Genomic DNA, 27,262 nt, shown 5'->3' with positions numbered 1-27,262 from the left:
AATTATTTTAAACATTTCTGAGACTGACAAGTGAGATTAGGCAAACACAGTACACATTTTGGGAAAGGAAGGAAGAATAAGAAATTTCAATGACATGAGCACCAATATTCCTTTCTATGGGCTTCATGCTATATAGTGTATGATTGTGAAAAGCAGGTATTGCTAACAGGTCATTAGAAGGACACCCCATTTTCTTTATCTGTGGCCTTAAATGCATTAGGACTTTAGGAAAATAAATGTGCATATCTGTGATGTAATAGCTAAAGGAAATACCAGCTGAAAACAAATTTGTAATTCTTCAGTGTTCACTTTGAATGATAGTTGCTTTTTATATTCAATATTACAGTTCATATCTGGCAGGGAAATAAGAATCCAAAGTGAATTATAAAAACCAGAAATATTTGTCTTGATTTTTTTTTTTTAAGCTTTCAGGCTCTGTGCTGAAACTCTTGCTGCAAATTATGAATAACATCTAGAATTTAATGTGGTTGCAGGCCACATTTCAAGACTAAATGGGTTGATGATAATTTATTCTTCATAAATTACATAACGGTTCAGATTCCTTTCACTGGTTGCATGTTCCCAGTGACTTTAGTGGGAATTATTGGTACTACGAGTCTTTGAAAACCAGGGCAATGATAATGTTGTGAAATGCCCCTTTTGGGGTGGTTTGCAGACAGATGTGCAAAATTCAACTCTAACACAACCAGGAATCTCCAGGAAGCTCCAGCCTCTCCCAGTAACTGTGGGAAGATGGTCTCTTTTCTACAAATCTATTTCCAAGCATCCCAGATTGTTTAAATTGCATTTGACATCATGTGAGGCTTTTACAGCAAAGCTGACATCCCTTCTGTGAAGTTGAAAAAGTCTTAACACATTTGTGCTGGTGCTTGTTTTGCTTTTTAAAGTAATTTTAATATTAACCTAAAGGTGGGCCAGGCAAAGCTGAGCAAGCTGAGTTCACTTTGAGTTGGGCAGAGCATTTGACCAACTGGGGAGGGTGACAGAAGGAATGCTTAAGCCGACCTGTCTAATAAGGGCGTCTGTCACAGTTCTCTGTGTCACAGAAGGCTCTTTTACATGCTCTATTTATAATGTCGTGCTGCCATTTTATTGTGCCTTTAACAGCTATGCAAGGGTGATTAAAAACAGTCCCTAAGTTTCCTGTGTCACTTTTCACTCATCATCACTGCTCTGAATGGTAACAGTTTAAACCTTTCCATGCCCCTTAGCTAATGCCTGTTAAGAACATAACATCGGCCTCTTTCTTTTTATTGCAAACTTCATGAATCCGTATTATTAATTTTTCATTGTCAAGCTTATGGGAGCAATCCAAGTCTGGAAATTTAAATAACAATTAATCTTCCTTGTTTTCTGGTCTTTGAATTCGTCTGTGCAAAACTCTACTTGACACAGCATTACTCTAGAATTAGTTTCAGTGCCTTTGCCTAGCAACACAAATACGTTTCACACTTTCCAGGTTTCTCCTGTTAACTTCTAAAGCCGATGGTTGTCCCCGGCACATCTTTGTTTGCTGTTTATTTGTAGCTGGGTGTCACGGCTCTGGACAGGCTCCCTGGATGCTCCCCAGGCTCTGTCCTAGGTGCCACAAGGCTGGGGCTGTGCTGGCTCAGTCTCCCTGGCTCGGGGCCTTTCCCGCTCGCTGTCCTGGCTGCTCAGACCTGCTCTCCGCTGCCGGGGCCTGCGCTCGCACCGCGTCTCCAGGAACAACCTCCCGCTTGCACAAAACTCAAATATTTGCACTGTTCGTCTTCAGGCTGAGGTGGAAATGTTCTCACTGAACTTTTGACATTGCACAGACTATGCCAGATCCAAAACACAGAAACATCTCTATGTCCTCGCGTCACTTTCTTCCTGCTTTAAGAACACAGCTTTCCCAATTTTTCGGTCCCTCTTTGCAGCGTTTCTTGCTGGCAGCCAGCTCCCCTTCACCTTTGCCATTACACAGTAAGGAGGGTTTGTTCTTTGGCCCAAAGCCTGTGCCTTTGTTCATCCCTCTCCTGCTTTTTGCATCATCTGTCTTCTTGACCCACCCTATCTTCATGGATTTAAAAACAGTGTTTAATACTGTGCTCCCTTCAGATTGCCCCAGGAGGGTGGTTCTGCCTTCTCAGGCAATCCTTAGCAAACTCGCTGCCCAGCTCAGCACATTCTTGGAGTGTTAGCAACATCTTTGCTTGTTCTGTAGTTTCTCTGGAACAGAGGTGTCAGAGGACAGTGTCCTCATCAGATTTACTTGGGGTGTGTAATGGAGGGGAAAGAGTGAGGAGGTGAGGGCACAGCACAGGTTTGCTGCCTGTCTGAGGCTCGGTGGGGGGCTGGCATTGGTATTTTCCCCGGTAGCATCTGTCCTGTGTGTCCTGTCCCTGGCTGGGAGGGCTGGCTTTACGCCCCAGGGACTGTGTCCTGCCCAGGCAGGGAAGCAGCACCTGAGCAGCACTGGAGACCTGGGGCTGGGATCCTGGATGTGTGGGACAGCTGCTCCTGGCAGTGTGCAGAGTGACTCAGAAGGGAAAAAAGCGGCAGCAGGTAAATCAGTACTGGGGCTCAGTAAGAGCCCTATAACCACACCCCAGATTTGTCATTTCAGAGCTACCTCCAACACATCCTGCTCCCAGCTGATGCCAGCGGTGGTGGGAGCCCTGAGCTCTGGCCTGATTTCCCTGACTGTGTCTTCTCCTCCTGCTGGTCACAGCCCCAGAGGTGTCACCCATGCCAGCCCCTCTCACACAGGATTTCAAACAGGGACAAGAGGGACAAAGCTGTGAGCAGAGCCTGTGCTGAGCTGTCTACGAGGGGCTGGTGCTCATGGTGGCCCTCAGTGTTTATATTTCCTTGAGAGAGTCAATCCCTTTCAGGAACATAAATGAAATGTTACTGTAGAACGCCCTGAGTGTGGGTGTGGGTGTGTGGTTTTGGTGGTTTTGCATAATATATGTGATTCTCAGTTTTGATGATTTTTAACAGTGTGCTGTGTATATTACACATGTGAGGTTACCTATTTGTTCTTTCTGTGGACAAAAAAAAGACATTTGACTAGAGATTGCTCTTCAGTGCACATGCCTCTGCTACACACACTTTCATGAATCAGTTACAGTCTGTATTGGGAAATATATTGTGAATATAATTGGCTTGGTGAAATGAAACATTTACAATAAGTAATAGAAAGATACTAAAGAATTTATAATAAAAAAAATATTAAAAGCAGGAAAGGACATGACCTTCTTATGTTAGTGATTGTTTTTGTTATTATAGGAATGAGAAGCTTAATTCCTGGAAGTGCTAGGTTTTTTTGTTGGCTGAATGTGTCCTTCATAGTAGTCTGTTTGTCATCCCAACCTTTTTCTGAAAATGGAATTCAGGTTTGTAGCCAAAACCAGAATATTTTTTACTTTGTATTGAGGTTATGTAACAGATGGTGAGCTAAAATGTGCTCAATACTTCAAAATTATTTGATTAATCATAAAACTGAATAACACTTTTTCCCTCAGATCATGTTTTCATTTTATCTAGGGATGAATAAAACTGTTAAATTAGAGAAAATTCTATCTGAAATATTAAGCACGTATTTGAATCATGAAAATCTGTTGTGATTTTTATTAATTCGTTTGCCTGTGGCTTGTCTTGTAGTAAGAAGTACTTGAGATCACCAGAGAAAAATGTGCAATTTCTGAAATGCTTAAAGAATAGCTATAGTTTAGTCAACATTGAAACTGCAAACAAAACCTTCAAGTTCTCTGAGAGCTCAGCTGCTCTGTTTTAACTGGAACCAACATGAAGTGCCTCGCTTTAAAACATATTTTGTATATTTGGAATCGGTGGGAACCAGATTCCTTTGGAAATTCTTTAGCAGGTCTGTTGGGAAATGAGGTGTCCAGCTCATTGAACATCTGTCCCTAATGCTGGTGTGACAGACAAACTTAAAAGGCACAATGTCCAGTGTGAGGAGTTTGACACCATGGACATAGCCAGCTCCTGCTGGCACGATCCATCATTTTCTTGGATGTCCTGGTAGGTGCCCTCAGGTGCCTCTGTGGATGTAGGATAATGTCACTGACTTAATTAGGTCTCACCAATGCACCTTTGGTCCAAACACCCCCTGTTTGGCCCCTTTTAAGAAGCGAGGCTAATCACAATATTCTCCTTGGGCTAGGAGGGAAAAGGAACAGTTTGTGGTTTTAGCACACATTGATTGGTTTGTGAGGTCTGAGCAGTTCCCAGTGCCCACAGAACTGCCTGAACCAAGGGGCCAGGACAGGTCTCTGAACGGGTGCTCTGACAAAGGAGTTGGCCACCAGCCAGCTCTTGAGTTCAGCTTAAGGATTTGCATTCAGAACAAAATCTATTTATCCAGGCCTAAGAGAAAACCTCCTTTATCATACCTTACTTTGGATATATTTTTAAGGTAATATACACATTGCTATGGAAGAAAGCAGGAAACACAGAGCACTTCTATCTCACAAGTACATAAAAGTATATTATATATACAAAGAATACACAATTTTGAAAGGGCTCTTAGGCCTGATTGTGATGTTTACATAGAGACTTAGGGTTGCTATTCTAGGTGCATTGGCAATATTTGCCTAAAAAAGAGATGCTGTCCCTTGATTTTTTGTTTTTTAAGTTATGTTTTCACTCTATCTAGTAGTTCAAAGCTTGTTTTTCTACAGTTGCTCTATTCTCAGAGATGATAGGTAGATGTTAGAGTTCCAGGTTTTTGTCCTGGTATTCAATGTGTGTCTCTATTTGCATTCTCTCAGCTCATGTTTTCTCAGATGCAGAAAATTATGTAATTAGTTGTGGGGTCTCATGCCATCATTTCAGAGATGTTTCCCATTTAAATTAAAGGCCTGTTCTTCTACCCAATCAGTAATTGCCTAGATCTTTTAAGATCTCCTTCAGCTTGATTTAATTGTTAAACATTAATTTAGTGGGAAAAAAGGCTTCAAAGGGGAAAAAAAGAACTGCTGGAGGGGCAAAATATTAATAGGTGCTTAAAAGCAAAACAGTAATTCTTCCCTTTCTAAGCTTGCAGCCCTTCAGGCCTAGTGGAAAAGAAACAATTGACTGTATTACAGGATTATATAGGTTTCATTGACTTAAAATGAACTGAAAGCAGCTGTAGGGAGATTTACCTCAAGTCTTTATTATTAGTCATATGAGGCAGAAAGAAAAACAATGTTTTGTTTGAGTCAGAAAATACAATTTTCAATGGTGGTTTAGAAAAGGTTAGATAAAGAGAGCATTGCTTTTCAATAGGGAAAAGGTGAATAGAAAAATTCTGTTTTGCCAGCATTATATACCATATGGAATATTTCAGCCAGCAGAAAAAGAGCCTATCTTATACTTGTAGGGTCTTTGTTTTGTTTCATTTCTGATGGATAATCTTGGAGTTTAGTACACTTGATATCTCTTTTACTTACTAATGACTGTAATACTTCACTCCTTTGAATACTTCTACCATGCAAATGGAGATAGAGATCAAAAAACTGTTGCTTTTAAACAAAGAAAATCCTTCTAAGGTCTGCCTCTCATTGAAAAATACATTGGTACAGATTTCCCTCTAAGTTTTGTGTCTTTGGTTGTTAAAAATTCTAATTAAGAAAAAACTGAAGAGTTTTTAGAGAAAACAGTTGAGAAAGTAAAGTCGGAATCTATTCTAAAGATCCAAATATTTCCTTACTGTGAAATATTTAAAATACTTAGGAGTATTTTATCTACCACAGACCTTTTTTTTGAACCATACATGTAATTAAAATGTAGTTAACACTAGTTGTTTCATGAACTGTCTATACTCAGTTACTTCTGCAGTTCAGGATGTTGCTTTAACTCCAGTGATGTGCTGAGAATGGGAACTGCTCCCTCTCAGATAAAAGTGCCCTGATGTGATCCAGTGTTGGGGGATAAGGAATCTGTAACCCTACACAACATCAATAAAAACCGACACCTGATGTCAGTAATAAGATACTCCTTTATCAGAAAATATAAAACTTGCTGTGGTATAGGGATTTTTCATACAAGTTTCTTATTTCTTAAAATTTACCTTTGTCCAAGGTCACATGTGTTTTGTTAGGTGGTGGTACTGAGGAGATTCTGAAATACCTAACAGGCTTTTTCTTCCTCTGGGTTGCTCAAGTGAAGTGCAGGATGGAATTATGCAATTTTGGATGTTATGTTAACGGTGCATTATATTGGCAATATATATATATATATATATGTATATATATATATATATATATATATATATATATATATATATATATATATATGTATATTGGCATTGCAGCAGTGACATTTCAGCAGAGCTGAACTTGATTTAGAGATATAAAAAATAAGTTTAAAAAAAATCTATGGCCATTGAGGAAAAGCTGGAATTAAATTCTCACTGATATCCAAAAATATTTTCTTAACTTATAGAGCAGCCACTCTTTAGCTGCTGTTTTTGACAGGAGCAAAATGAAGTGTTCTGGTATAAGGATGAACAACTTTGTGTTGCTGTGAGTGGTTATGCACCCACTTACCCATAAAGTTCCTTCTTCAAAGGAAAGTCTACAAAGAAAGCTGTGGCTGATTCTGTCCGCAGCAATGTAGCTTTGAAGTGTATATTGCTGCATCTGGTATTCTGTGCATGCAGAGGTGGAGTTTTCCCATGTTTGGGAGTTGTTTTACACTCATATTCAATTAAAATTGGTATGCTATTGTGTAATTTTTCAAACTCTTTAAGACAGTATCTTTTTGAGGTATTAGAAATGGGAACTTTTAGAACCTGCAGCACTGTCATCTTAAATATCTGGTTTGATTTTGGCCTACTTATGATGCTCTTAGCTCTTACATTCATGGAACCAACATGGCACTGAACTGCCAGTTTTTTCTCTTCAATTCATAGAGTCATAGAATGGTTTGGGTCAGAAGGGACCTTAAAGTTCATCCAGTTCCACCCCCTGCTGTGGGCAAGGACACCTGCCACTAGAGCAGCAGCTCGAAGCCCCATCCAACCTGGCCTTAAACACTTCCAAGGATAAGGTGTCTTTCTAATTCTTATATAAATCCTTCAGTAAAAGGTTATCCTTCCATAGCTAACATAGCAGTTATTAAAAACCTGACTTCAAACTGGTGGACCTCAGTTTTAGATCTTTAGTTATGGAGAGTGAATAATTTGTGAAAGTTAAACAATTACCTTTTTTTCACATTTGCTATCCAGATCCACTGTTTATGCTTTTAAAAGGTAAGCCATGGTTCCTCAGCCTGAATTCAGATACTACTGCATATGTTTATCAGCCTAAAGAAACTGAAAATGGTGTAATAGTGCAGAAGAAAGTGTAGAATTTGCATTCTGCTTTGATTTGTAACTTGGAAGGGACTTCTCCAGGTTTAGTCGCAGCTTTTTTGGTTTTCACAGTTGAGAAAATCTTGATAGAGATTAAGCAACTTGCCCAAGGTCTCAAAAGGAGCCACTGACACAATCAGAGCTGAGCACTGAACTCCTGTCTTATTCACTACATTTAGGTCACAGACTGGGAAGGTACACTTGCTCTGGTGTTTGGAGGAGTTCTGTCCTGGAATCTCACCCCATTTGCTTCTCCAGCAAGAAATCCCAGTCTTCCTTATCTCCTGTAATTCCAGTAGGGTCCTCCTCCCTCATGATATCAGCAGACACTCATGATCAATGTTTCTTCTAACAAGATGACCATGTACCTGCCACTGTGTGTGTGTAGGAAGTTGATGCTTTCATTCAGGCTGATGGGTTTCATGCTCAAAAGTATTCACTTCTAATTGAGACCTCCAAAAGATAAGAGTTCAACAAGAATTTGATGTATTTGCTGTAGAGGTGTTGTCAGACTGGCTAAGTCCCATCCCAAACACTGGTGGGGCTGGGAAGTGGAGAGTGGAGACAAGTGACCTGAAACACCCCTGAATGGTTTGCACAACTCCACATGTAATTACTGGATATGTGCATGCATTTACAGCGCTGTAATTGCATGTCTGATGCACTTTTAGCTACCTGTTCATCTGTTAATCTGCTGAAGAGAACAGAAATATTGAACAAAATGAAACGTTTCCAACAAGCAATTGGATTTCATGCACGTGCTCACAAAGAGAAAACTAACCTGGGTGTATTGTGAATCTGGGTTTGCTCTCCTGACAAAGTAGATGCTGCTGGTAGGACAGGAGTAGCCTCCCTTCTGGGAAGTCACTTGCAAGTATTTGTGTTTAGGATGTCCAGGATGTTCAGCTTCCTTGGGCAATGTTCTCAGTTCAGAAGGGTGAGGAACACGCTCATTGTGTTGTTCGTGATCAACAGGAGTTCTGAATTATTGAAAGTTAGCATGCCTGCCAGGCATTTCAGGGTAGTAACCTGTAACAAGAAGAGGCACATTTCCCCAAATGAATACATTTTCATTCAGAGGGTTATTCACTTAGCCAGCATTAAATGTAATCCTCTTTGAATCTCATGGCCATCTCCTACTCTATTCCTGTCAGTTTTCATCTCCTGCAAAATCATGAATCCAGCATTCAAAAGAATAATAGTTTGGTTAATTCACTGTGTGGCTTTCTGTAAGAAATACAAGAGGAACTTTATAGAATTTGTGCAAAATAGCTCAAGGTCAGTGGCCCCAATATTTACATCATAATTATAGTATTCTCTTACTCTTTTTCATTTTCTTTAAATTTTCTTTTTCCTCTCCTCTCCTCATTTATTTGCTTTTCTTCTTTATTTTTTCACTTTTTTTTTTTTTTAAGATGGAAAGGTGTTTGTCTCTAATACAACCTCATCACCTCTTTTTATGCTGATTTCATTGTCAGACAAGGCAGATAACACTGCTGGTCACTGCAATTTGCTGCACACCAGCTTTGCAGAATATAATGGAGTGGGACAGTATTCTTTTTGATGTGGTTAATCTCTGTTGTACTTATGCCTCTCCTGAAAACTGCACTGTGTCAGAGTGTCTTTTGTAGCCAATGGTGACAGGAAGATCAACAGAGAGAGGTTGCTCCATTAACCTCTGAAGTAATGAAGTTGCTTTGCAGGCAGTCAACACTCACACTGCCAATTTATTATCATTTAAGAGGAAGTGAAACTACTTCAAGCCACTCTTGTGTCCACATTTTGATAAATACCCAGAGTGCTAATGTTCTAAGGCTAACAATCAGCCTTGAAGGGACCTCTAATGGCACAGGATGCTGTGGCTGTGTCTTCTTGCTCTTGCAGAATGACCCTCACAGAATCAGCACCAAGGGAACAGGCCAAGTCTATTTGCTTCCATCCTGAATATGCAGGTGTCGTTTTGCTGGTAGTGCCTACCTGTATCTGTCCATGTGGAAAGGCTGAAAGTAGATAAATTATTTGATAACAAATCTGTGTAAACTTTCAAGGGTACTGAATTCAGATCTTCAGATTTGCTTTTATTGAATTCTTGTTTCCCAGGCGATGCACATTGCTTTCCATCTTAGAAACGGATATAACCGAGATCTTGGGAACACATTTAAACCTTCAATTCATTAAAATCTTGCAGGATTGTCTGACCTTATAAGATTTTCATGACCAATAGTCAAATCCTGTGAGAACAGCTTTCTGAGGAAGCAATAACACTAGTCTCCCCCACCTCAGCAGTAAAACAGGCTTGTAAAAGAAAACATTGCAAAGCTGGCATGACCATACCCCCATTCTTCCTGAGTTCTGCTCCTAGGCATGGTCTTTGGCACATATTTTTTCCTGCTAAGGGCAGTGTAATTTACATGTCTGGCTTTCCATAAGTACTGAAAACACTTTTTATATATAAAAAATCCAGGTGGTTTCATAGCCATATCATACATTCCTTTTCTCCCAGGGTGACATAAGTAGTTATTTATCCACGGTATTTGAGAGACACAGAATCAAGGTGGTCAGCTGAGTGCAGTATGTTTCTGCTGGTTCCTTGCAGGATTTCTGATGTATTTGTGTTTGTGCTGTGGGCCCAGTTTTGGCTGCAGACGGGGCTCTGAGTGTTTGCTTCCTGAGACTGCTTGATGTATCTCCACTGAAATAATTTTGAAGACTCTGGATGGATCCTTTTAGTGTCTGGGAAGAGAAAGTACTCAGTAAAGCGCAGGGAATGTTACCTGCATTGTGTGAAAGATCATTGTTTATGAAGAGAATACTCTGGCCTGGTGCCCACGGTGTGTGGTCACTGTTTCCTTGCCTCGCCTGCCGATAGCCTGAACTATCCTGCTCTCCCTCTGAGCTGCAGCTCAAAGCAGATCCCCTGCCCTTCCTCCTTCCTCCTGCCTCTGCCCAAGGAGGGCTGCAGCTCCTGCTCGGAGCAGTGGTTATTCCCTGGAGCCCGTACCCAATGATCCTCTGCTGTGGGCCTGAGCAGCGGCTGCGGGGTTTGGACGAGCGCCCTGTGCTCGGCTGTTTGCCAGAGCTCGGGACAGAGCCGGTGCCAGGGTGAGGACCACAAGCATCCCCCACGTGCGCCACAAAGCTGCATCCAGCAGCGCAGCCTGAGAAACTTCCCGGGCTTTTCTCCCACTCCCTCTCTGCCCCTGCCGTGACACATTTTTCGCTGTGCTGAGACAACAGGTGTCTCAAACCCCTCCCTTTTGTTTTCGGGCAGACAGGTTTGGGAAGGGCCCCCTGCCAGGTTCCAGCACAAGGTCGCTTTTGAGCGCCTGACTCCACACACAGTTGTTGGCTTTTTCAGCTGCTCGGGGTTGGGAGCTCTGCCCTGGCTGCCACAGGGGTGGACCTGGAGAGAAACCCACACTGCTGCTGGGGCAGCTGGTCTGGGGAGCACAGCAAGGGTTATGGGCCTCAACAGCACTGCAGGAAAGTGTTGGGGATATTGGGATGTGGAGCCTCTGCCGGTGCGCAGCCGGTGCTGCCGCAGAGCGCTCGCACCGCCCGAGTGTCCCGACACCATCCCGAGGTTCTCCAAGCACAGAGATGGGAAAAGCTGTCAGGAATTCCACAGCAAAGCTAAAGCCGAGAAAACACGGGCAATCCTCTGTGGATCAGTACTGTTACAGCACCCTCTGCCCTCTCAGCCCCTTCCTTATTGTCCCTACCAGCATTCCCAAAACACACAAAAGGCACCGTGTTTGGGAAAGAGAAAAGAGATGGAGTCTGTGCTCTTGGGAATTGCAGAAAGATGTTCTTGGCACCGTTATCAGATTTTTAGGTAGTAAAGATATTTTCATTTAACACTGAGTTAGTTTATATGTTGTATCTGTTTTCAAAAAAATGGGATAAGATTAGGCAATTCCAAATTATAAATTGTAAATCTACAGTTTGTAATTTGTTTGCATCTGAATTCTTTATGTGATTTAAATATACAGCCCACTGTTCTTAGTTTCCCTTCTATGTTTAGCCAAAGCGAACTGCTGAAGAATATGAAATATATTATTTTATTGGCACTGAATCACAAATGAGTCAGTGAACTTTTTTGCACTTACAACTAAAATTGGATTCTAGGTTCCAAAAATTTATGACAATTGCTCCTTCTTGTGGCTTGAATGTTGACATATAATTAATTTAGGATTTCTTCTTGAGATTTCCTGTCTAGGTTTGTACCTGTCACAAAAATATCCTTGGAAGTTTATCTAACAGCTGGAACACCACGAGAGTCGATTGAAATTTAGCAGAGATTTACTGGGGCCAACAGGAAGTGCTCAGAGCAGGATGGCATAAATATGCAGAAAGAGCTCTTTTATTTCAGCTGTTTTAAAGGGTCCCAGTACAAGCTGATAGTGGTGTAATGCTGAAAAATGCTGACACACTGTCAGGCAGCAGCACCTGCACAGCAAAGGATTCCACAAGCATGGCTTGGCACTTTGTTGAATTATGCACAGAATGGAGCTGTGTCTGCTGCCTTCCCTCCATCCCCACTGCCCTGCAGGATTCAGCTCATCCTTTTGAGAAACCAGACATATTTAATGGGAATTTCCCGCAAAATCGTTTTGAAAGTTATTTTGTTGTTCTGCAGGACTGAAGGAATTCTGAAAATGCAAAATCTAGGTTGCAGTGACTTGAGGGACTGGCAGATGTAATTACCTTTAGATAAATGTAAAATAAAGCATATGGAAGAAAAGCAATCCCAAACTCTAAGACTGCACAGTAATTATCAGGATATATTATTAGCTATTACTCTTCAGGATGGAGATGTTGGAATTCTTGTGCACAGTCCTCTAAAAACTCTAAACCTTTATTTGCAGCAGCAATAAAAAAAAGGGAAACTATGTAATAAATAGTTGGAAAAGAAAAAGTTATTTAACCACATATCCATTTTTAACCCCTGATCCTGTTCAAGACTTGCCACATCTTTGCTATTCTACCCATTTCTGAGTGGTAAATTTCCCTGCAATGTGGACACTCAGTGAAACGGGCTGGCATTGGTTCTGAGTAGGTCACAAGCAATGCTGACTCGGATATCGTGGAACTGTTGGCCAGGCTTGCCATGCCAGCTGCAGAGACCACGAGGATAAATGGAAGTGGAACTGTGCTAAGTGTTTTGTGGATGGTATTGGCCTCCTGAGGATCATTAAATGCCATGTTCTGGGTTTAGCAGGAGCCCTGAGCTCTTGGGGCCAGGAGCACTGCAGGGAGGGTTCATTCCCTCTTTCCTTCTGCAGAGGGACAGTGAAAGGTGTGAATTTTTCCTGACCTGCACTTGGAAATTTGGGAGACAGATAAATTAGAGATTATTGTTGGAACAAACTGCATTTTCTACAATGAGCCTACAAAATATTTTCTTAGCATTACTGTGGTAATGCCTTTGATGGAAGGTGCATACCTTGGGGAATTAAAAATAAGATTTCATTTAATGAAATTAGAGATCCCCAAATATTCTATTGGAAAAAAATATCTGCAAAGGACACAGGTGACCCTCTTCCTCCTCTGCTCCTTTTCACATCCTCTGTTTGTGAACTTGCATGTGAAATTAATAGTTTGTTTTGTTTTGTTTTGGCTTCTTTTTTTTTGTTTTGTTTTTGCATGATTAACCATTGAACTCTGAAAAAAAGCTATTCCTGGCTTAAACAATAACTTTTGATTATAAAAAAATCGATAAATTACAGTTGGGGTATATTCTAAAAAAAGAGACTTGTTTAAAAGAACAAGTAGCTTAGATAAATTAGTAAAAAGTTAGCTTGATTTGATTAGTTAGCTGGAAATGTTTGTAAAATAAGATTTCCTCATGAAAAAAATGCAGTGAAACTGCATTCTTTGACTTAATCCTTACATTTTCATAATACAACATGCCGCATTCAGATATGAAATAATGATCCAGCTGTGCTTTTTTTGCTGAATTTCACACATCTTTTTGTCCAAATACAATGTTCTTTATACAGCACAGGCTACTGTGTCTCATTTCCAGACTGTAGAAATATGAATTTAGAGGTGTTGATGTCTATATGTATTATATTATATCTTATATATTATATATAAAGATATATATTATATCTTTAAGTTCCTGTTATCTAGTTATCTAGACTTCTAACCTTTAAGTTCATAAGAAAATCGGGCAAGATATGGAAGTGTGAGAAAAGAAAAATCCAGAAAATTAGAATGAAATGGGGTAGATAATTTTGTTTGCATTTAGAGTATTTAATGAGAAATTAGGATATGCTGTCAAATATGGTTTTACCTTCTTGAATTAGAGAGTTGCTGAAAACAAAGTTTCTGGAAAGTAGCCCTAAAACTATCTTGTCCTTCTTGTAGTTGTTTCAGTGGGAAAGATTTTTTTATAAGTACCTTTTTAGTTGTTGCTCTCCCTAAAATTAATGGAGGAATGAACAATTTTTGTACAGCCATCATTATTCTTATTTTCCAAGTTGTTTCTGGTAATTAAGTTCCACTCTGAGCTTTACCTTTTCCTCAGTGGCTTGACACACTTGTGCGTGCACATCAAAGTATCTTCTGGGTTTGTTTTTGTGTTTTTAATTAGCAAGTTACTGTCCTCAAAACTGCTTTTGTGAACTACTCTTCCCATGTTTTATCTTGTTCCAGAACTGCAAGATGCAGGGAAAGTAGAGGGTGATGGTGTCACCCCATTTCCAGCTGCTGTCCAAAGTCATCACTCAGCATGAGCTGGGCAAAGGTTGGCAGCAGAGGCTGATAGAGTGGGAAAAGCTCTGCTGCAGAGAATGGAATAAAAAAAAAAATGGGGAGAAATAAAGTTTAAGCAAGTAGAAAAATAGAGAAGTCAGACAAGGTTTGTGCAGAGCTGGAATGAGAGATTGAGAGGAGAAAGAAAAGGGGCACAGAGAAATAGGTGTTTTCTAGAAAAAAAAGGTACTACTCAGTGTAAATTTTAGTTAGCAATGAATTGTGGTGATTGCTCTTGCTCATTAATTTCCTTTTCTTGTTTTGCTAAACAGTTTAATTGCAATGCATCATTTTTTATAATAGTATAGAGTAGAAAATGCCACCATTGTAGTTTTATATGATTTCATAATGAAGTTCATGTTTTCGGTTGTACATGTTTACCTGTCACTTGACACTTGCATAGATGGTTTGAGTATCTTTGGAAATCTTGCAGTCAAAGCCTCTGATCTCTCCAACTCTTACACACATGTATGTTTTTGAGTGTACAGTGATTATAAAGGTGGTGTTTGAAGATTAGGAGGGAGAAAAATTTTGCTTACTGCTATTTTATCATTTCCCTTTATGTAATACTCATTATCATTGGAATGCTGATAAATGTGGGTCCTCAGGAATTGTATATGTATGCCTTTAGTTAAATGAAAGCCTCTAAGGTCCTCTTCAGGATAGACTCTTAAGCCTTCTCTTAATATTAAGTGCATTTTTAAATCTCACATAGAGTAAAAATTTTAAAATTAAAACATATACTTGTATGTTTAACAGAGCTGGCCCCTAAGTCTTCCCTATCATGCACTGAGAAATGCGTGGGCAGAGCCATAATTGTGGGGAAGCTCATAATATTGGGGCCTAAATTATAAAAATTATTGCATAATTAGACCACACAAGTTAGATTTCAAAATGCTGCGTGTTACTTGGATGGGTATTTAAAAAATAAGTAGCTGTCGAGCATGTATGGTCCTGTTCCCAGTGCCACACACAGTCATTGTAATGCTTTAGCAGTTTGAAGGGTTTAAATGGATTCAGCATTGGTCTTCAAACAGACCAAACCTACAACACTTGCCTTAGTTGTACCTCTTTCTTCTTAACATTAAAAGATACAACTGTAACATCAGACTCCATTTTTATAAGCAGTTTCATATCATGAGCCATGTAAAATAAAATATATATATATATATGTTTAGGGTCATTTGGTGGGGAAGAAGGTGAGAGCATATCTTGTGTACTGTACAACAGGTTTTTTGTGCACAATAGAACTCTGACTATGCTTTGACATATTGATTTCATTTACACTGTTGTTACTAATACAATAAGCATACCTCACAATGCCTTCCACAGCACAATCAGTATTTAGATACACCTGATAGGACAACTTCAGTGAGTCTGGTTATTAACAGTGAGTACTGGGTTATTAACTAGCAGAACAGACTAAGGAAATGGCATGTTAATGGTTTATCTAAATTATGAAGTATAGGTGGGACATACAGCTGTTGGTACAAATATACAGATCCACAGAGCAATACCATAAAGCTCTTTAGTCTATTGCCAGCTTTAGAAGATGAGAAATCTGAGGTGATTGGGAAAGCAGGCATAAGCCATGAGCTGCATCTTCATTAAATTTCTTGTTATTCCTTGGGTAAGGAAAAAATAAACCCAGCAAACTTTCAATAACCTACTGGAGTCATGTGCCTGAAGGACACCATGCTTATGTCCAGCATTTCCAAGAAGACTTTTCTGTCCTGGCCAAGGATCCACCCTTTTCCTAAAGGCAGAAATAGGCACGCACATAAAACACTTCAAACCTGCACTCAGCCCTCACCACCTCTCTTCTGCCCCACTCTGTCCAGCCTTTGGGTGCATCACAACAAGGAGTACAGCCCTTGTGTGCCTCCTTGCTGGCTGGGATGCTTTTGGATTAAACTTCCTCTCCACAACCACCAAATTTATTAGTATTTACTCTGGTACAACATCTAGTAACCAATATGCTTCTAACAACAGTGTGGTAGCAGCCACAGTAACTACAGTTATCCAAGCACAACAACCAGCCAATTTTAGCTATTAAATATTGACTGACTCTGCTGGGATGCATGAGGTAAAACCCAAATCATACTCTCTACAACCAGACAAATATGTATGAGATTTTAAGAATTTCCTTCTAGTCACAAATTATCATCAAATCTCAAAAGATGGCAGAAAAAAACTCCACCTCCTACAAATTCTAGAAATTTCCCTTATCCAGCGAAAAGCCACAGCTCTGACCTTGCTTGGCTCAGGCAAACTCTTTAAGACAGAAAAGAAATGCTCCTTCATCACTGGTGGCCAAAGAAAGAATGTGCTTTGCCCCTGACATAATTTTTATGCCTCCAAAAGGAGTGGCCAGCGATTTCTGTGGATCAGCAAGCAGGGAGCTGGGGGCACCCAAAGGGCGACCATGCCTCAGCAAAAAACCCTGGAAAAAACAGGGGACAGCACCAGGGAAATGCCTGTGCTGCAGACACAAAGAACAAAAGATTGCCAAACCCTCCCCTCCTTCAGCTGTGACCTGTTTTTATCCCTCTCTGCACATTTCACCTCTTACATAAGCTTTGGCTCATCTGGGGAGGAGGGCAGAGGCAGCACGTAACAGGCTCGAGGGGGAGACAAATGTTTCACACGCACGAGTGTTCAGCCAACTCATCCTTTGCTCCATATCTACAGACTGGTAGCTCTTGGCAGAGATGAATCTGCAAGGACTCATAAAACCTGGGACCACAACACAGTTTGGAGAGGCAAACAGAGCTCTCAGAGCTGAGGGACCACGAGCATCCTCATCGATGTGCAACAGAAACCTTGCACCGTTCCCTGAAAAAGTGGGGTGCACAAGGAGATGGGGATATGTATTCTTCTGTATATTAGGGTTTAGAACTTAAATCTACCCCTCGTTATGTCCATAATACCTCCTTTCATTAATTTAATTAATCTTTCTTGTCCATTTCACAACCCAGTTTTTAGAATCTGAATTTAATGTATGTTTTATCTTTAAAAAATGGAAAAAAATATACAGTGGGGAGCTGATATTTAAATAAGGGGATGCTTGTAAGTGAAACTTATCCCAGCTGAGTTTTTATTGGGTTTGTTTTTTTCTGGTTTCATTTTGCAGTGAATTTCTAGCAACAAAGATTTCTCTCTCCAGTGAAAATTTTCTCTTTTAAGAGAAAACAGCATCTTGAGGTTTCCTGTCTCTTTCTTTTTTTTTCTTAATTAAACAAAACATGCAGCAAGTTGCAATTAAATTTCAGTTAACAAAGTGCAAAAATACACCCACCCTCCATCTGCCAAAAATAAATAGTTTGAAAAGTAATTTCACATCCCTGACAATGATGACTGTGTTTATGACATATTTCTGGTGCCATATTCCACTCTCCTATCGCTGCCAGCTTGTATCCAGTATTTAGAAATAAACCAGAAACACATTGAACTTGCTGAACTAGATGTTGCCACACTGCAGCTCTAATGGGCTTAGTGACCACAACCTACAGGGGCCAGAATGTGTCAACAGCAAAAGGGCCAACCTCAATCACTGTCTGTGCTTTTACAAAGTTGTTACATGTTTAATTCTTTGCAGCTTAGTTCTCCTGCTGTTTTGGCTGCTCCAAACCAAGGCTCATATATTGCAGCAGCCCTCTCTACCTCGTATAATGCCACAAAGGTCCCAGCAGGAGACTTTTCAGTGGAGCAGACAAGCCACAGGCGAGGGCAAACAGGGCATCACAACTTCCTAATAAGATGACTTATTAGATTGGGGGCTTGACACAGCGTTTGTTTAACCACTTCTTTTCCCAGGCGCCCGGCAAGGGCTCCGCTCGGGCTCGCAACCGAGCGCGCTCCGTCCCGAGCAGGGCGCGGGGGCTGCGGCAGCTCCGTCCCCTCGCCGCTGCCCTGAGTTCGGGCTCGGCGGGGCAGTTTTGGCCTCGGGGTGGCTGCTCGGTGGCGGGGCCGGCTGAGGGCCGGCAGAGCGCGGGTTAAGCGCGGCCGTGGCGGCGTTTCCTGCCCGCACTTGCCGTGGCCCGAGGCGGTGCCGCCGCCGGAGCCGCGCCGGGCCAGGTGGCGGGCAGGCACACCGTGTTATTAGGCAGCAGCGAGCGAGAAACCTTGATCTTCAAAAAAAACACCAAAACAACAAAAAAAGGCCCCTAATTAATCCCGCGCATGAGAATAAATGGCATTCCGCGTCAGCCAGGATGGAAAAGGCACCTTCCAATTCAAGTGGTCCCGGCTATCGACGGCTTTCGGCATCACGTTGGGAGCGTCGCTGTTTGAGACGCTTTAACCCAAGAAATCTTTTTTTCTTGTCACTTCAATTCGATTTAAACAACAACAACAATAACAAAAAGTAACGATGGTCTCAGTGTGCTCTGTCTTTAGGAAGTCATAAACGTGTTGACAAAGCGCTGCTGAATCCCTGCAGCCCCCGCTGCGGCTCCGGGGTCCCTGGAAGCGATGGAAACTCTTCCATCACCTTCACTCCAACTCAGCCCATTGAAAAGTCCTGCTCTGGAGCCATCCTTAACACTCCCTCTTTTTAATTCAGTGTCCAAGCTGCAGATTGCAGGATATCTACCGAGTTTTCTCATATTTCTTTGGTTCGGACTGGACTTGTTTTCTGAAAAGAAGAAGGTTCTAAGAAAAAATAGCTGTCTTTTAACTCATATAGCACTTGTCTAATTTTGATTTATAAACATTCCCAGTAGAGAAGGCATTCTTGTCCAAATAGTCTCAAGGTTCATAAACTTCATCTAATTTTATGATATAATTGTACAGTAGTTTTCAAGGACTCTTACTGTCTAGAGGGCTTGAATCCATTTGATTTTATTCATCCCAATGGTATCTGCTTTTATCCCTAACTAAGATTAACAATTCTGGCATTATAGCAATATGGAAAGTTCATCACATTCGTGCAGTGATTCCACCACCAGCTGCAGATCCTTCTGAAGTTTACTGTGTAATGAATTGAAAACATAAATAGCAACAAATGGGATAAATAATTTCTTTGCCAGAATTGGAGCAAAGTTAATTCTGTCTTTATAAATAACTTTTTATACTGGTGGTTTTTTTGTAAACCTTTCAATATTTAATTAAGTCACACAGTTTCTGGATCTTTCTTTTGAATATGTTTTACTTACGTATTTATAATTTTAAACTTTTTTTTGTAAGTAGCTATAAATCATGGAAAAAAATATAGAGAAAAATGGTTTTAGTTTTACAGTGTAACTAAGAAGATATTTTCTAGCATCTAAGAAACAGACCTCAGGATTGCTTATTCAATATCGAGTTATCATTACCAGTGATATTTCACATTATTATTAAAAGGGATTTGTTATTGAGATGTTGTAAACTAGGTCTGAGCCCTTTGTTTTCTGAAAGGAGTAGAGCAGAGCACCTTTTGCTGAGGTGAACCTGAGTGTTGTCAGACAGTTGCAGATCTCCCAGGTAACATTTCCTTAAGTGGAGTTTTTAAGAATGACTAAAATTTGTTCTCCTCCAAGCAGGGTGTTTACTTTCTGCATCCAGTGTTCTCCAGATAATGTGCAGTGCTGCACTTACCTTTTGAATCAAGAAACTTCCTTGAGCATTACTTTAACCTGTGGGGCTTTATTGATTTGAGATGTAAAAAAATTGTATGGCAAAACTTTGGTTATTACAACTAGATCTAAACAAGAAAGACTAACATCAGTTTTGACAACAAACAAAACCAGTTTTTGTTCTATCGGTTATGTTTAAGAGATTCCAATTTCAAACCAAACACAACTTGTGGTTATTCTGTCAGATATTTATATAGCCACTGGGGCGCCATAGTTATGCGCCGCATACATCATTGTATTTTTAAAATGTACTTAATGAACATTTTTTCTTTTCTGGTAACTACTTCATTGCCTTAAATGAATGCATTCCAATAGAATTTGTAACAAATGAGCACTTTGTGTTTGCATTAATGCCAAACACGTTTAACAAATTTTTAACAAGGAACACTGGCAAAAAGCCAAACTCCTAGAGGGACACTGAAGGAATGCTATAAATTTAAACTGGATTTTACCTTTTCACTCTGCTCAACGAGTGTCTTAGGTGTCTTTGGCATCTCAGCGTTGAAAATTTTCTATGTAGGTTGGATACAAATTTATGCCTTAATTATTTTTCTTCTTGGCCCTCCTCACTAGAGATTTCCATGTTGATATAACAGGCTTCAACAGGTTACTGTATTCTTTAGAAAGTGAGAGGTGGGTTTTCTTTCTTTCCTCAAGAGGTAGCTCAGGAGAAAGTAGCAAAAACAGTATTTATTGTTGGGGCTGTAATGACAGGGAGGTTCAAACAGCACACATCATGCCATTGTCACATCCTGTGTTAAGGGACCTATGGAGTGGCGAGCACTCCAGCAGATCTGTGCTACCCAATTTTGTTGCTTGTGCTGAGTTGCAAATATCTGGGCTGTGATGGTGTTCACAACTGCACTTGAGGGGCAGGGAAAGCACCCCACCGTGCTCCTGCTGGCCCGAGCTCTGAGCTCACACAGAAGCCATGAACAGATTTTTGGCTGAATCAAACTTCTGGGGGGTTTTTCACTTGTCAAGTTATGCCCACATGGTACATGTCAGTACAGACCTTGGGAATCACCTACTCTGTAGTACATGTTCGTATTAAAAGTGTTACAAGTAGCTCTGCAAACCACATGCTTGCTCTTTACTTGTAACTTAATATATTAATTTAATTTTTACTGTGTTATTTCAGTTTTAATCAAATGCAGGAACTGAAAAATAATAATACTTAGCACTCATCCAAGACTCTTAAGGCACATTACAAACACTAAGCCTTGCAAATTCCTGTGAGGAGGCTGATGTTATGCCTCCTGTAGCAAAGAGCAAGTTAAGGACAGAAAAATGACTTTTTCCTTATCCCACAACAGGCTGGTGGCAGGGACAGAATTTAGAGTGTCAGGGCTTTGTCTTAGTTAATAGAGTCATCCTTTTCATGGTTTTGCACAAAGGTAAAGATTGAGAATGCTTTTTTTTCTCCTTCCTATAATTTACATTATGTTGTTGCAAGAGGCATAGGCAAATCCTGGGACATCACTTGAAAGAGTTCATGAGTTATAGCCTTACTGCAGTCTAGTTACTTGTTTCCAGAAAATGAAATGATTTCCTATCATTTGTTAGTACTTTGATTGCAGTAATGATGAATGAGTCTGGAGAAGGAAACTGAGGAATTCATCCTGACAGCTTTTCCAAGGATGTCACATTATAGTACAGAGGCCTTGTCGTAGATTAGGGAGCAGAAATTAGCCCTCACAGGTTTTCATTAATGATATCCTTCTCTACCAACATTTGGTCAGATACCAGCTCCCTGCCATAAAGTGTCCATTCCCTCTCTTTCTTACGCGCTAATTACCATATCAGTTGCTGGCCTTTTATGTAGGTACCATGTGTAACAGGTTAGGAGAGGGCAATTTAAGCCTATGTGAATGGGTATCTGTTTTTGTATCTGGGTGCTTGTTGCAAACATTTGGAAAGCATATGGAGCATAATGGACATTAACCCAGATGTCAAAAATAGCCTGCATTTTACTACTGTTATTAAACAGTTTCCCCTTTAACCCCTTTGTGTTTACCCACCCTCTCCAGCTTGTTTCTGCAAATCACTGGTGAGAGGAAAGGATTGGAGGGGAAAAGTACTAATCAGGCAGGTGTCTTTATCCAAAGGAAAAACAATCTGAACAAATGTTTGTGGGCTACTACACTTTTATATCTTCACATCCTTCTGCTGTTTTCATTGACTGGTATCTAATGGACTGACAGAGGTGCCAAACTCATAAGACATTAATTTCAGCTGAAGCACTGCTGAATTCCGGTCCAATGCATGTTACCAAACTTTATTTCTGTTTTAGAGGTTCAGTGACTTTTCCCAAGTACAGCATTGAAGAAACAAATATAAATTTAATTTACTCAACCTCAGTTGGTATTTGACAGCAATATCCTTTTATATATTTATTTGACTTACTGGAGAAATACTTTGCATTTCCTACCTGTGGTGAACAAGTTTTTGTTACACTTCAAATACATATATGGCTTCCTGATGAATGGGTGGGTTGATTAAGTGGGTGAGGTTTATTTGGGGGCTTTCATTCTGTAGTAAAACCCCAGTGAAAATCTGAGGAACAGGCTGGAGAGGGAGTGCATTTTGTGCTTTGCTGCTGTTCCTCAGATTGGACACTTTATTCTGGGTTCTTATTTTTTCCGAGCATAAAAGTGTTAATTGCAGAGGAACTTCAGCTTGTAAAACAGCAACTGCATTGAAGATTTGCTGTGATTATGTTTTGGTTTAAAAAACCTAGGCATTATTGTGCTGCAGTTTCTGGGATGTGCTCTCCCCATTAATTTATAGGTGTGCTTCCTCTGCCCAAGTATCTCTTTGAATGATGATTAAGAAATTCTCAGTGCACAAAAGAATGGGAGCTATGCACAGTTCACCAAACGTAATGCATGTGCTGACTTACAGTTTTCATAAAAAGTTTGCAACGATTTTATGTGCCAGAACTAGTAACATGATCTACTTTAGGAACTCCCTGGCTTTCCAGCTCTGCAGAAGTCATTTTTAGGCTGTTCAAGGGCCAGATCCAAAACTTGTTAAAATCGGTGGGAACCTTTCCACGTTTCAGTGGGCTTTGGATTAGTCCCTAAGTGTTTTAACCAGAAGAACTGTACCAACCTCTCACTGCAAAAGTAGAACTATTCATCTACATTTGTATGATATAAACTCTTATGTGTGCTTTCCAGCAAGATGTGAACTTAAAAATAGGGATTTAAAATAATATGATAGTTTATTCTGTAAACAGTGTTTCACTTTACTCACAGAATAATTTATCTGACAAATATTAGATTCTGAAATTTTAAAGGGGAATTTTAGTCAAATAGTACTATTTGAAAAATGTAACAACTTTTCTGCTGCTTACAAAACCCTAAGCATTGTATGGCAAATTGTTTTTCATAAAATGGGAAGTTTTGGAAACTTTTAAGGTTACATAAATGGAAGGGCAATAACGGAGAATTCCATACATAATGCATTTCAAATTTTCTAGAAACAAAGTCAGTGGATAAATGAACAGCTGCCCTCTAAAGGAATCATTTAATAATTTAATTCCTCCCACTCATCTGATATACAGACAATGTGAATAAGACCAATTCACTACTGTCTGTTCAAGAATACTGTGTTGTTTTCTTGCAGCACAACTAAAGTAACAATAAAAATCACTGAGGCCTCTCTCTGTAGTCACAATCAGACAGGTTCAATGAATCAGATCAGACACAATCCAAAGTCAGTGTGAGGCAGGAGGATTCTTCTCACTGGCTGAGCTGTGCCGACACCAGCTCCCTCTTGCAGTCCCCAGGGTTTCAGCAGTGCCAGCCAAGCCAGGCAGAGCACCTGTGATCAGTGGGTGTGCGGCTGAAAACCTCCAAACACATTGCTCTGTGTTCTAACTTCTGCAAATCTGAACTTCTTGTATCCATAAAACCTTTCTTCACTGTTCTGCAAATTAAAGAGAACTTAAAGTGCTTAAAATATGACAGGAAAATGGTGCTTCAATTTTGGAAGGCTGGTAGAGGTACTGCACATTCCCACCTGCCACAGAACTGAGTGGAAATAAATGAATTATTCCCTTGGTTCCCACAGAAAAATATTTAATTTTATTCATAGCATTTCCCTTTCAAAGTTACTGTGCTTATAGACAAGATCAGAAAACTCACTGTTTACAGAATCACAAGCACAACAGAATTTGACATCTTAGGAATTTAAAATATTTCCCATTTAGGGGGAGTCATGTCATACAAATCAGAAATAAAACTAATTACCACCCTATGAATGTGAGTTCAAATTGAAATTAAATGCCTTACTTAATCCTCAGCCCCTAGAAAAGCATTATCTCCACTCATATGTATGAGAATCTTGATTAGATGAGAACTAAGATGTTCTGGATGTTTCAGTCATGTTGGTAATTGGAATATTTTTTTCCCTTGTTACAGTTGTCAGAGGAACTAGTGAAAAAGGAAGAAAAAACTGTAGCACTGGAAGGTAACAATGATAATCTATTGCATTGGATCTCCAAACATGACCATGATATCCTGGAGAAGATCACAGATGCAGAAAATGAATGCCAAGGTTGATATCTAATGAAATGCTGCATTAATTAGCATTTTCTCCATTATTTCTTGTAGTCTATTGTGAAATTAGATACTTTGGAAAATAATGAAGGAGACTCAAGCAGAAATTATAAGAGCTTCATTTCTGTCTTTAATGGGTCTTGTGAGTTACTCTGTTTTTACAAAGAAACCATCTGTTCAGAATATAGTTGTTTCATGAAGTTCTGTTAAACAGGTTGTTTAGCTAATTTTTGGTAAATTAATATTGATTTTAATAGGTAATTCAGATTCCCTTAGATGTGATATCTGCATTTGCTGATTTTACCTAGTCTATTCTAAAGTATCACTTCTATTGCACTAGATTATCAAAGAGGTATTAGTAAAATGCTATATAAGGGTGTTGGCATTAACTTTACCCCCAGTTAGATACAGGCTTTTCCAAAAAACAAAAACAAGCCTTTACCCTCCTCTGTTTTCTTTTATCTACTGATAAAATAATAAAAATTAAAACCAAACCAAAACCAAATATTGATACTATAACCGGTATTAAGCTCTGGGCCAGGTTGGAAATGAAATCAATTTTTGGTACTAATAACTGATGACAAAGCTTAGTTTTATGAAAATATGGTGTGTGTCTCTGACAATGCATAGGACATCTAATTTGAACATAAATATATGATTATATACAAGATGTATCTGTTCCTGGATGGTAAAAGCTTGAGGTGTATATAAATACATATGTGTATATATATATATATATGGACACGTACACAAGGATGTATCAACCTTTTACCATCCAAATGCATACATGTTTTCAACAATAAAAGCTGGGACTCTTAAAGAAACAAACAAACAAACAAAAAAAGATAATATTGCTGTGAATACAGTATATGCACTAGGTCTCCTGTAAATGTGGAACTGTTTGTTATTGTTCTCTACACTGAAAAACAGTCTCCAACACAGACCCCAATGAATCTTAGATGTTAAAGAAAATACCAGTGAACAAACAGCACTTGAAGGCTGTTTGTGTCAACAAAATGTGTCTAGTAAAATAAATTTAAAGCACATGCAAGGAAAAATAAAAATGTGACGTCGTCACATTCAATGAGAGACTCTTAAGTGACAGTCAGATCTCTACCACTTCCCAAGGAGAGGTTCCTTCTGACTCCACAAACATTTTCAGTCAGTCTGGCAAACATGTGCAAATGTTTGGCTGTTTTGTTGAGGCATCTTTTTGTCCATGGAAGGAAGAAATGCTTCCATGCTGATGGCAGTGGAAATAGAATATCTGCATTTTTAAAGGACAAACAATAAATTTAAGCATGGGTGGCCTTAATCCTTAGTAGTTTTTCTTTGCTGCTGTTAAAAAAAAAAAGAAAAAGAAAAAAAAAAAAAAAAGAAATCTAAATGGATACTCCTAAAGTCTTGCACTGAATTTAGAAAAATTATTTTTTGAACCTGTGGTGCGATTAACCCTAAACATCCTACATGAGCCATACATAGCAATCCCCTTAAAATGATTGTCTAGAGATGATGTTTTATTTATTTGTACCATGATTCTCGGTGCAATCAAAGAGCAATTTATTTGAGCAGGAGTCCTGCTGGATGTTACTGTCTTCAGTAAATAGAATAAAATGTATAGAATTAGCATAGCGTAGATAATCCCAATTTCATTCATGTTTAAAAAGTTTGTCCTTTAACTATCAATGGCATTTTAGATCTTTGTTTTTGAAACAGCAAAGCTTTTGGGAGTATATTTAGCACATATGACAAATGTTGCACTTGGAAACTCAGACAACAAAACTGGTTTCTCATGACAAATTTGTTGTCGCAGTAGGGGACAATCGTCTGTGTCTCTTACAATCAGGTCTTTACCTTAACTCTGCAACCGAATACTTGAAGTAGGATATAAACTAGGGGGGAAATAGGGTCACAAAGCTGTATAGTTAGATATTTATATGTATGTGCCAATTTTGTCACAGTTATTATTTTAGGGGCATTTTTGCTCCATTCATGTTGGTATGAGTATTGATCTAAACTTTTATCAGGGCCTAAAAGTTAGCCCCTAAAGAGGAAAATTTTGTCTAACATTGATTTTTTTCTTTCTTGCTTTGGGGTTTTGGGTTTTTTTCCTCCTTCTTTTCATTTCACATGATATTCTATGATGTTTGGAGAAAATCTTTTCATATCCTAAAACAGAATCTCGGGGTTTACAATAAACACTGTGATGTTGGGAAATATTTTATTTGAGCCATGTTTGGTAGATTTCCCCCCTCCCCTCTGAGTGTAATGAAGCAAACCAACTTTTGCTTAACATTTAAGATAATGGTTATTATTTTAACGTGAGATCAGTCTTGTACTGCACATCCTTTCTTTCATTTAAATGTACAGTATGAATTTTGTATTTAATGAATTTTGTGTATCCAGTATGCACGTACCTGCACATTGACTTTCATTTGAAAGTGGGTTTCAATTTACTTTTTAAACAGTGTTTATGAAAAGACCTCAGATGTGTTGACACAAACTATATCCGCAAAGTTTCTTTTGTGTGTGTAGGGTGACGTTTGAATGTGACGTTCCGCAGCAATGGGTCAGTATCCCCTATTTACCTTAGATCCTCATTTGATAGTGCTTCTTGTAATAATTTTTTCAAGTGAGTGGCATGTTCTGGATTGTGATATTGATATATGGTTAAGGACATTGATATGAAACTAAGGAATTCCTAGAAATTACCAGTGGGGCATGTATTAGACAGTCATTGTAATTTAATGTCTTGTAGAAGTGTAAAGTACCAAGGTATTTAGAGTTCATAACATTGTTATCATGTGTATGGAACGTATTTAGTGTTGATCAGCTTGTTTATTTTCATCAAATAAACTTTGTTTCTTTCTGAAATCAGTGTTGTGTCATTAAAAGCAGGTTTAATGACTGTAGGAAAATGTGTGAGAGATGTTTTCCACATGGTAAATCTATCACACTCCTTATTTCTCTAATTG

The 27,262-nt window shown here is 39.4% G+C and overlaps 1 protein-coding gene across 1 annotated transcript in view; it reads left to right on the top strand.

Moving 5' to 3' along the window:
• ERC2 (ELKS/RAB6-interacting/CAST family member 2) overlaps nucleotides 1–25,323 on the top strand; it is a 408,254-nt gene extending 382,931 nt beyond the window's left edge. Inside the window, exon 18 of the transcript XR_015773654.1 lies at nucleotides 24,150–25,323. The gene's annotated coding sequence lies outside the window, so the exon portion shown is untranslated. The remainder of the gene's footprint in view (nucleotides 1–24,149) is intronic.
• The last annotated feature ends 1,939 nt before the right edge of the window (nucleotides 25,324–27,262 follow it).

Source organism: Pseudopodoces humilis, chromosome 13 (genome assembly GCF_049639895.1).
Source record: "Pseudopodoces humilis isolate 2021_Gansu_Grassland_sample_001 chromosome 13, ASM4963989v1, whole genome shotgun sequence".
NCBI classification, from domain to species: domain Eukaryota; kingdom Metazoa; phylum Chordata; class Aves; order Passeriformes; family Paridae; genus Pseudopodoces; species Pseudopodoces humilis.
This window is presented reverse-complemented; position numbering and strand designations above follow the sequence as displayed.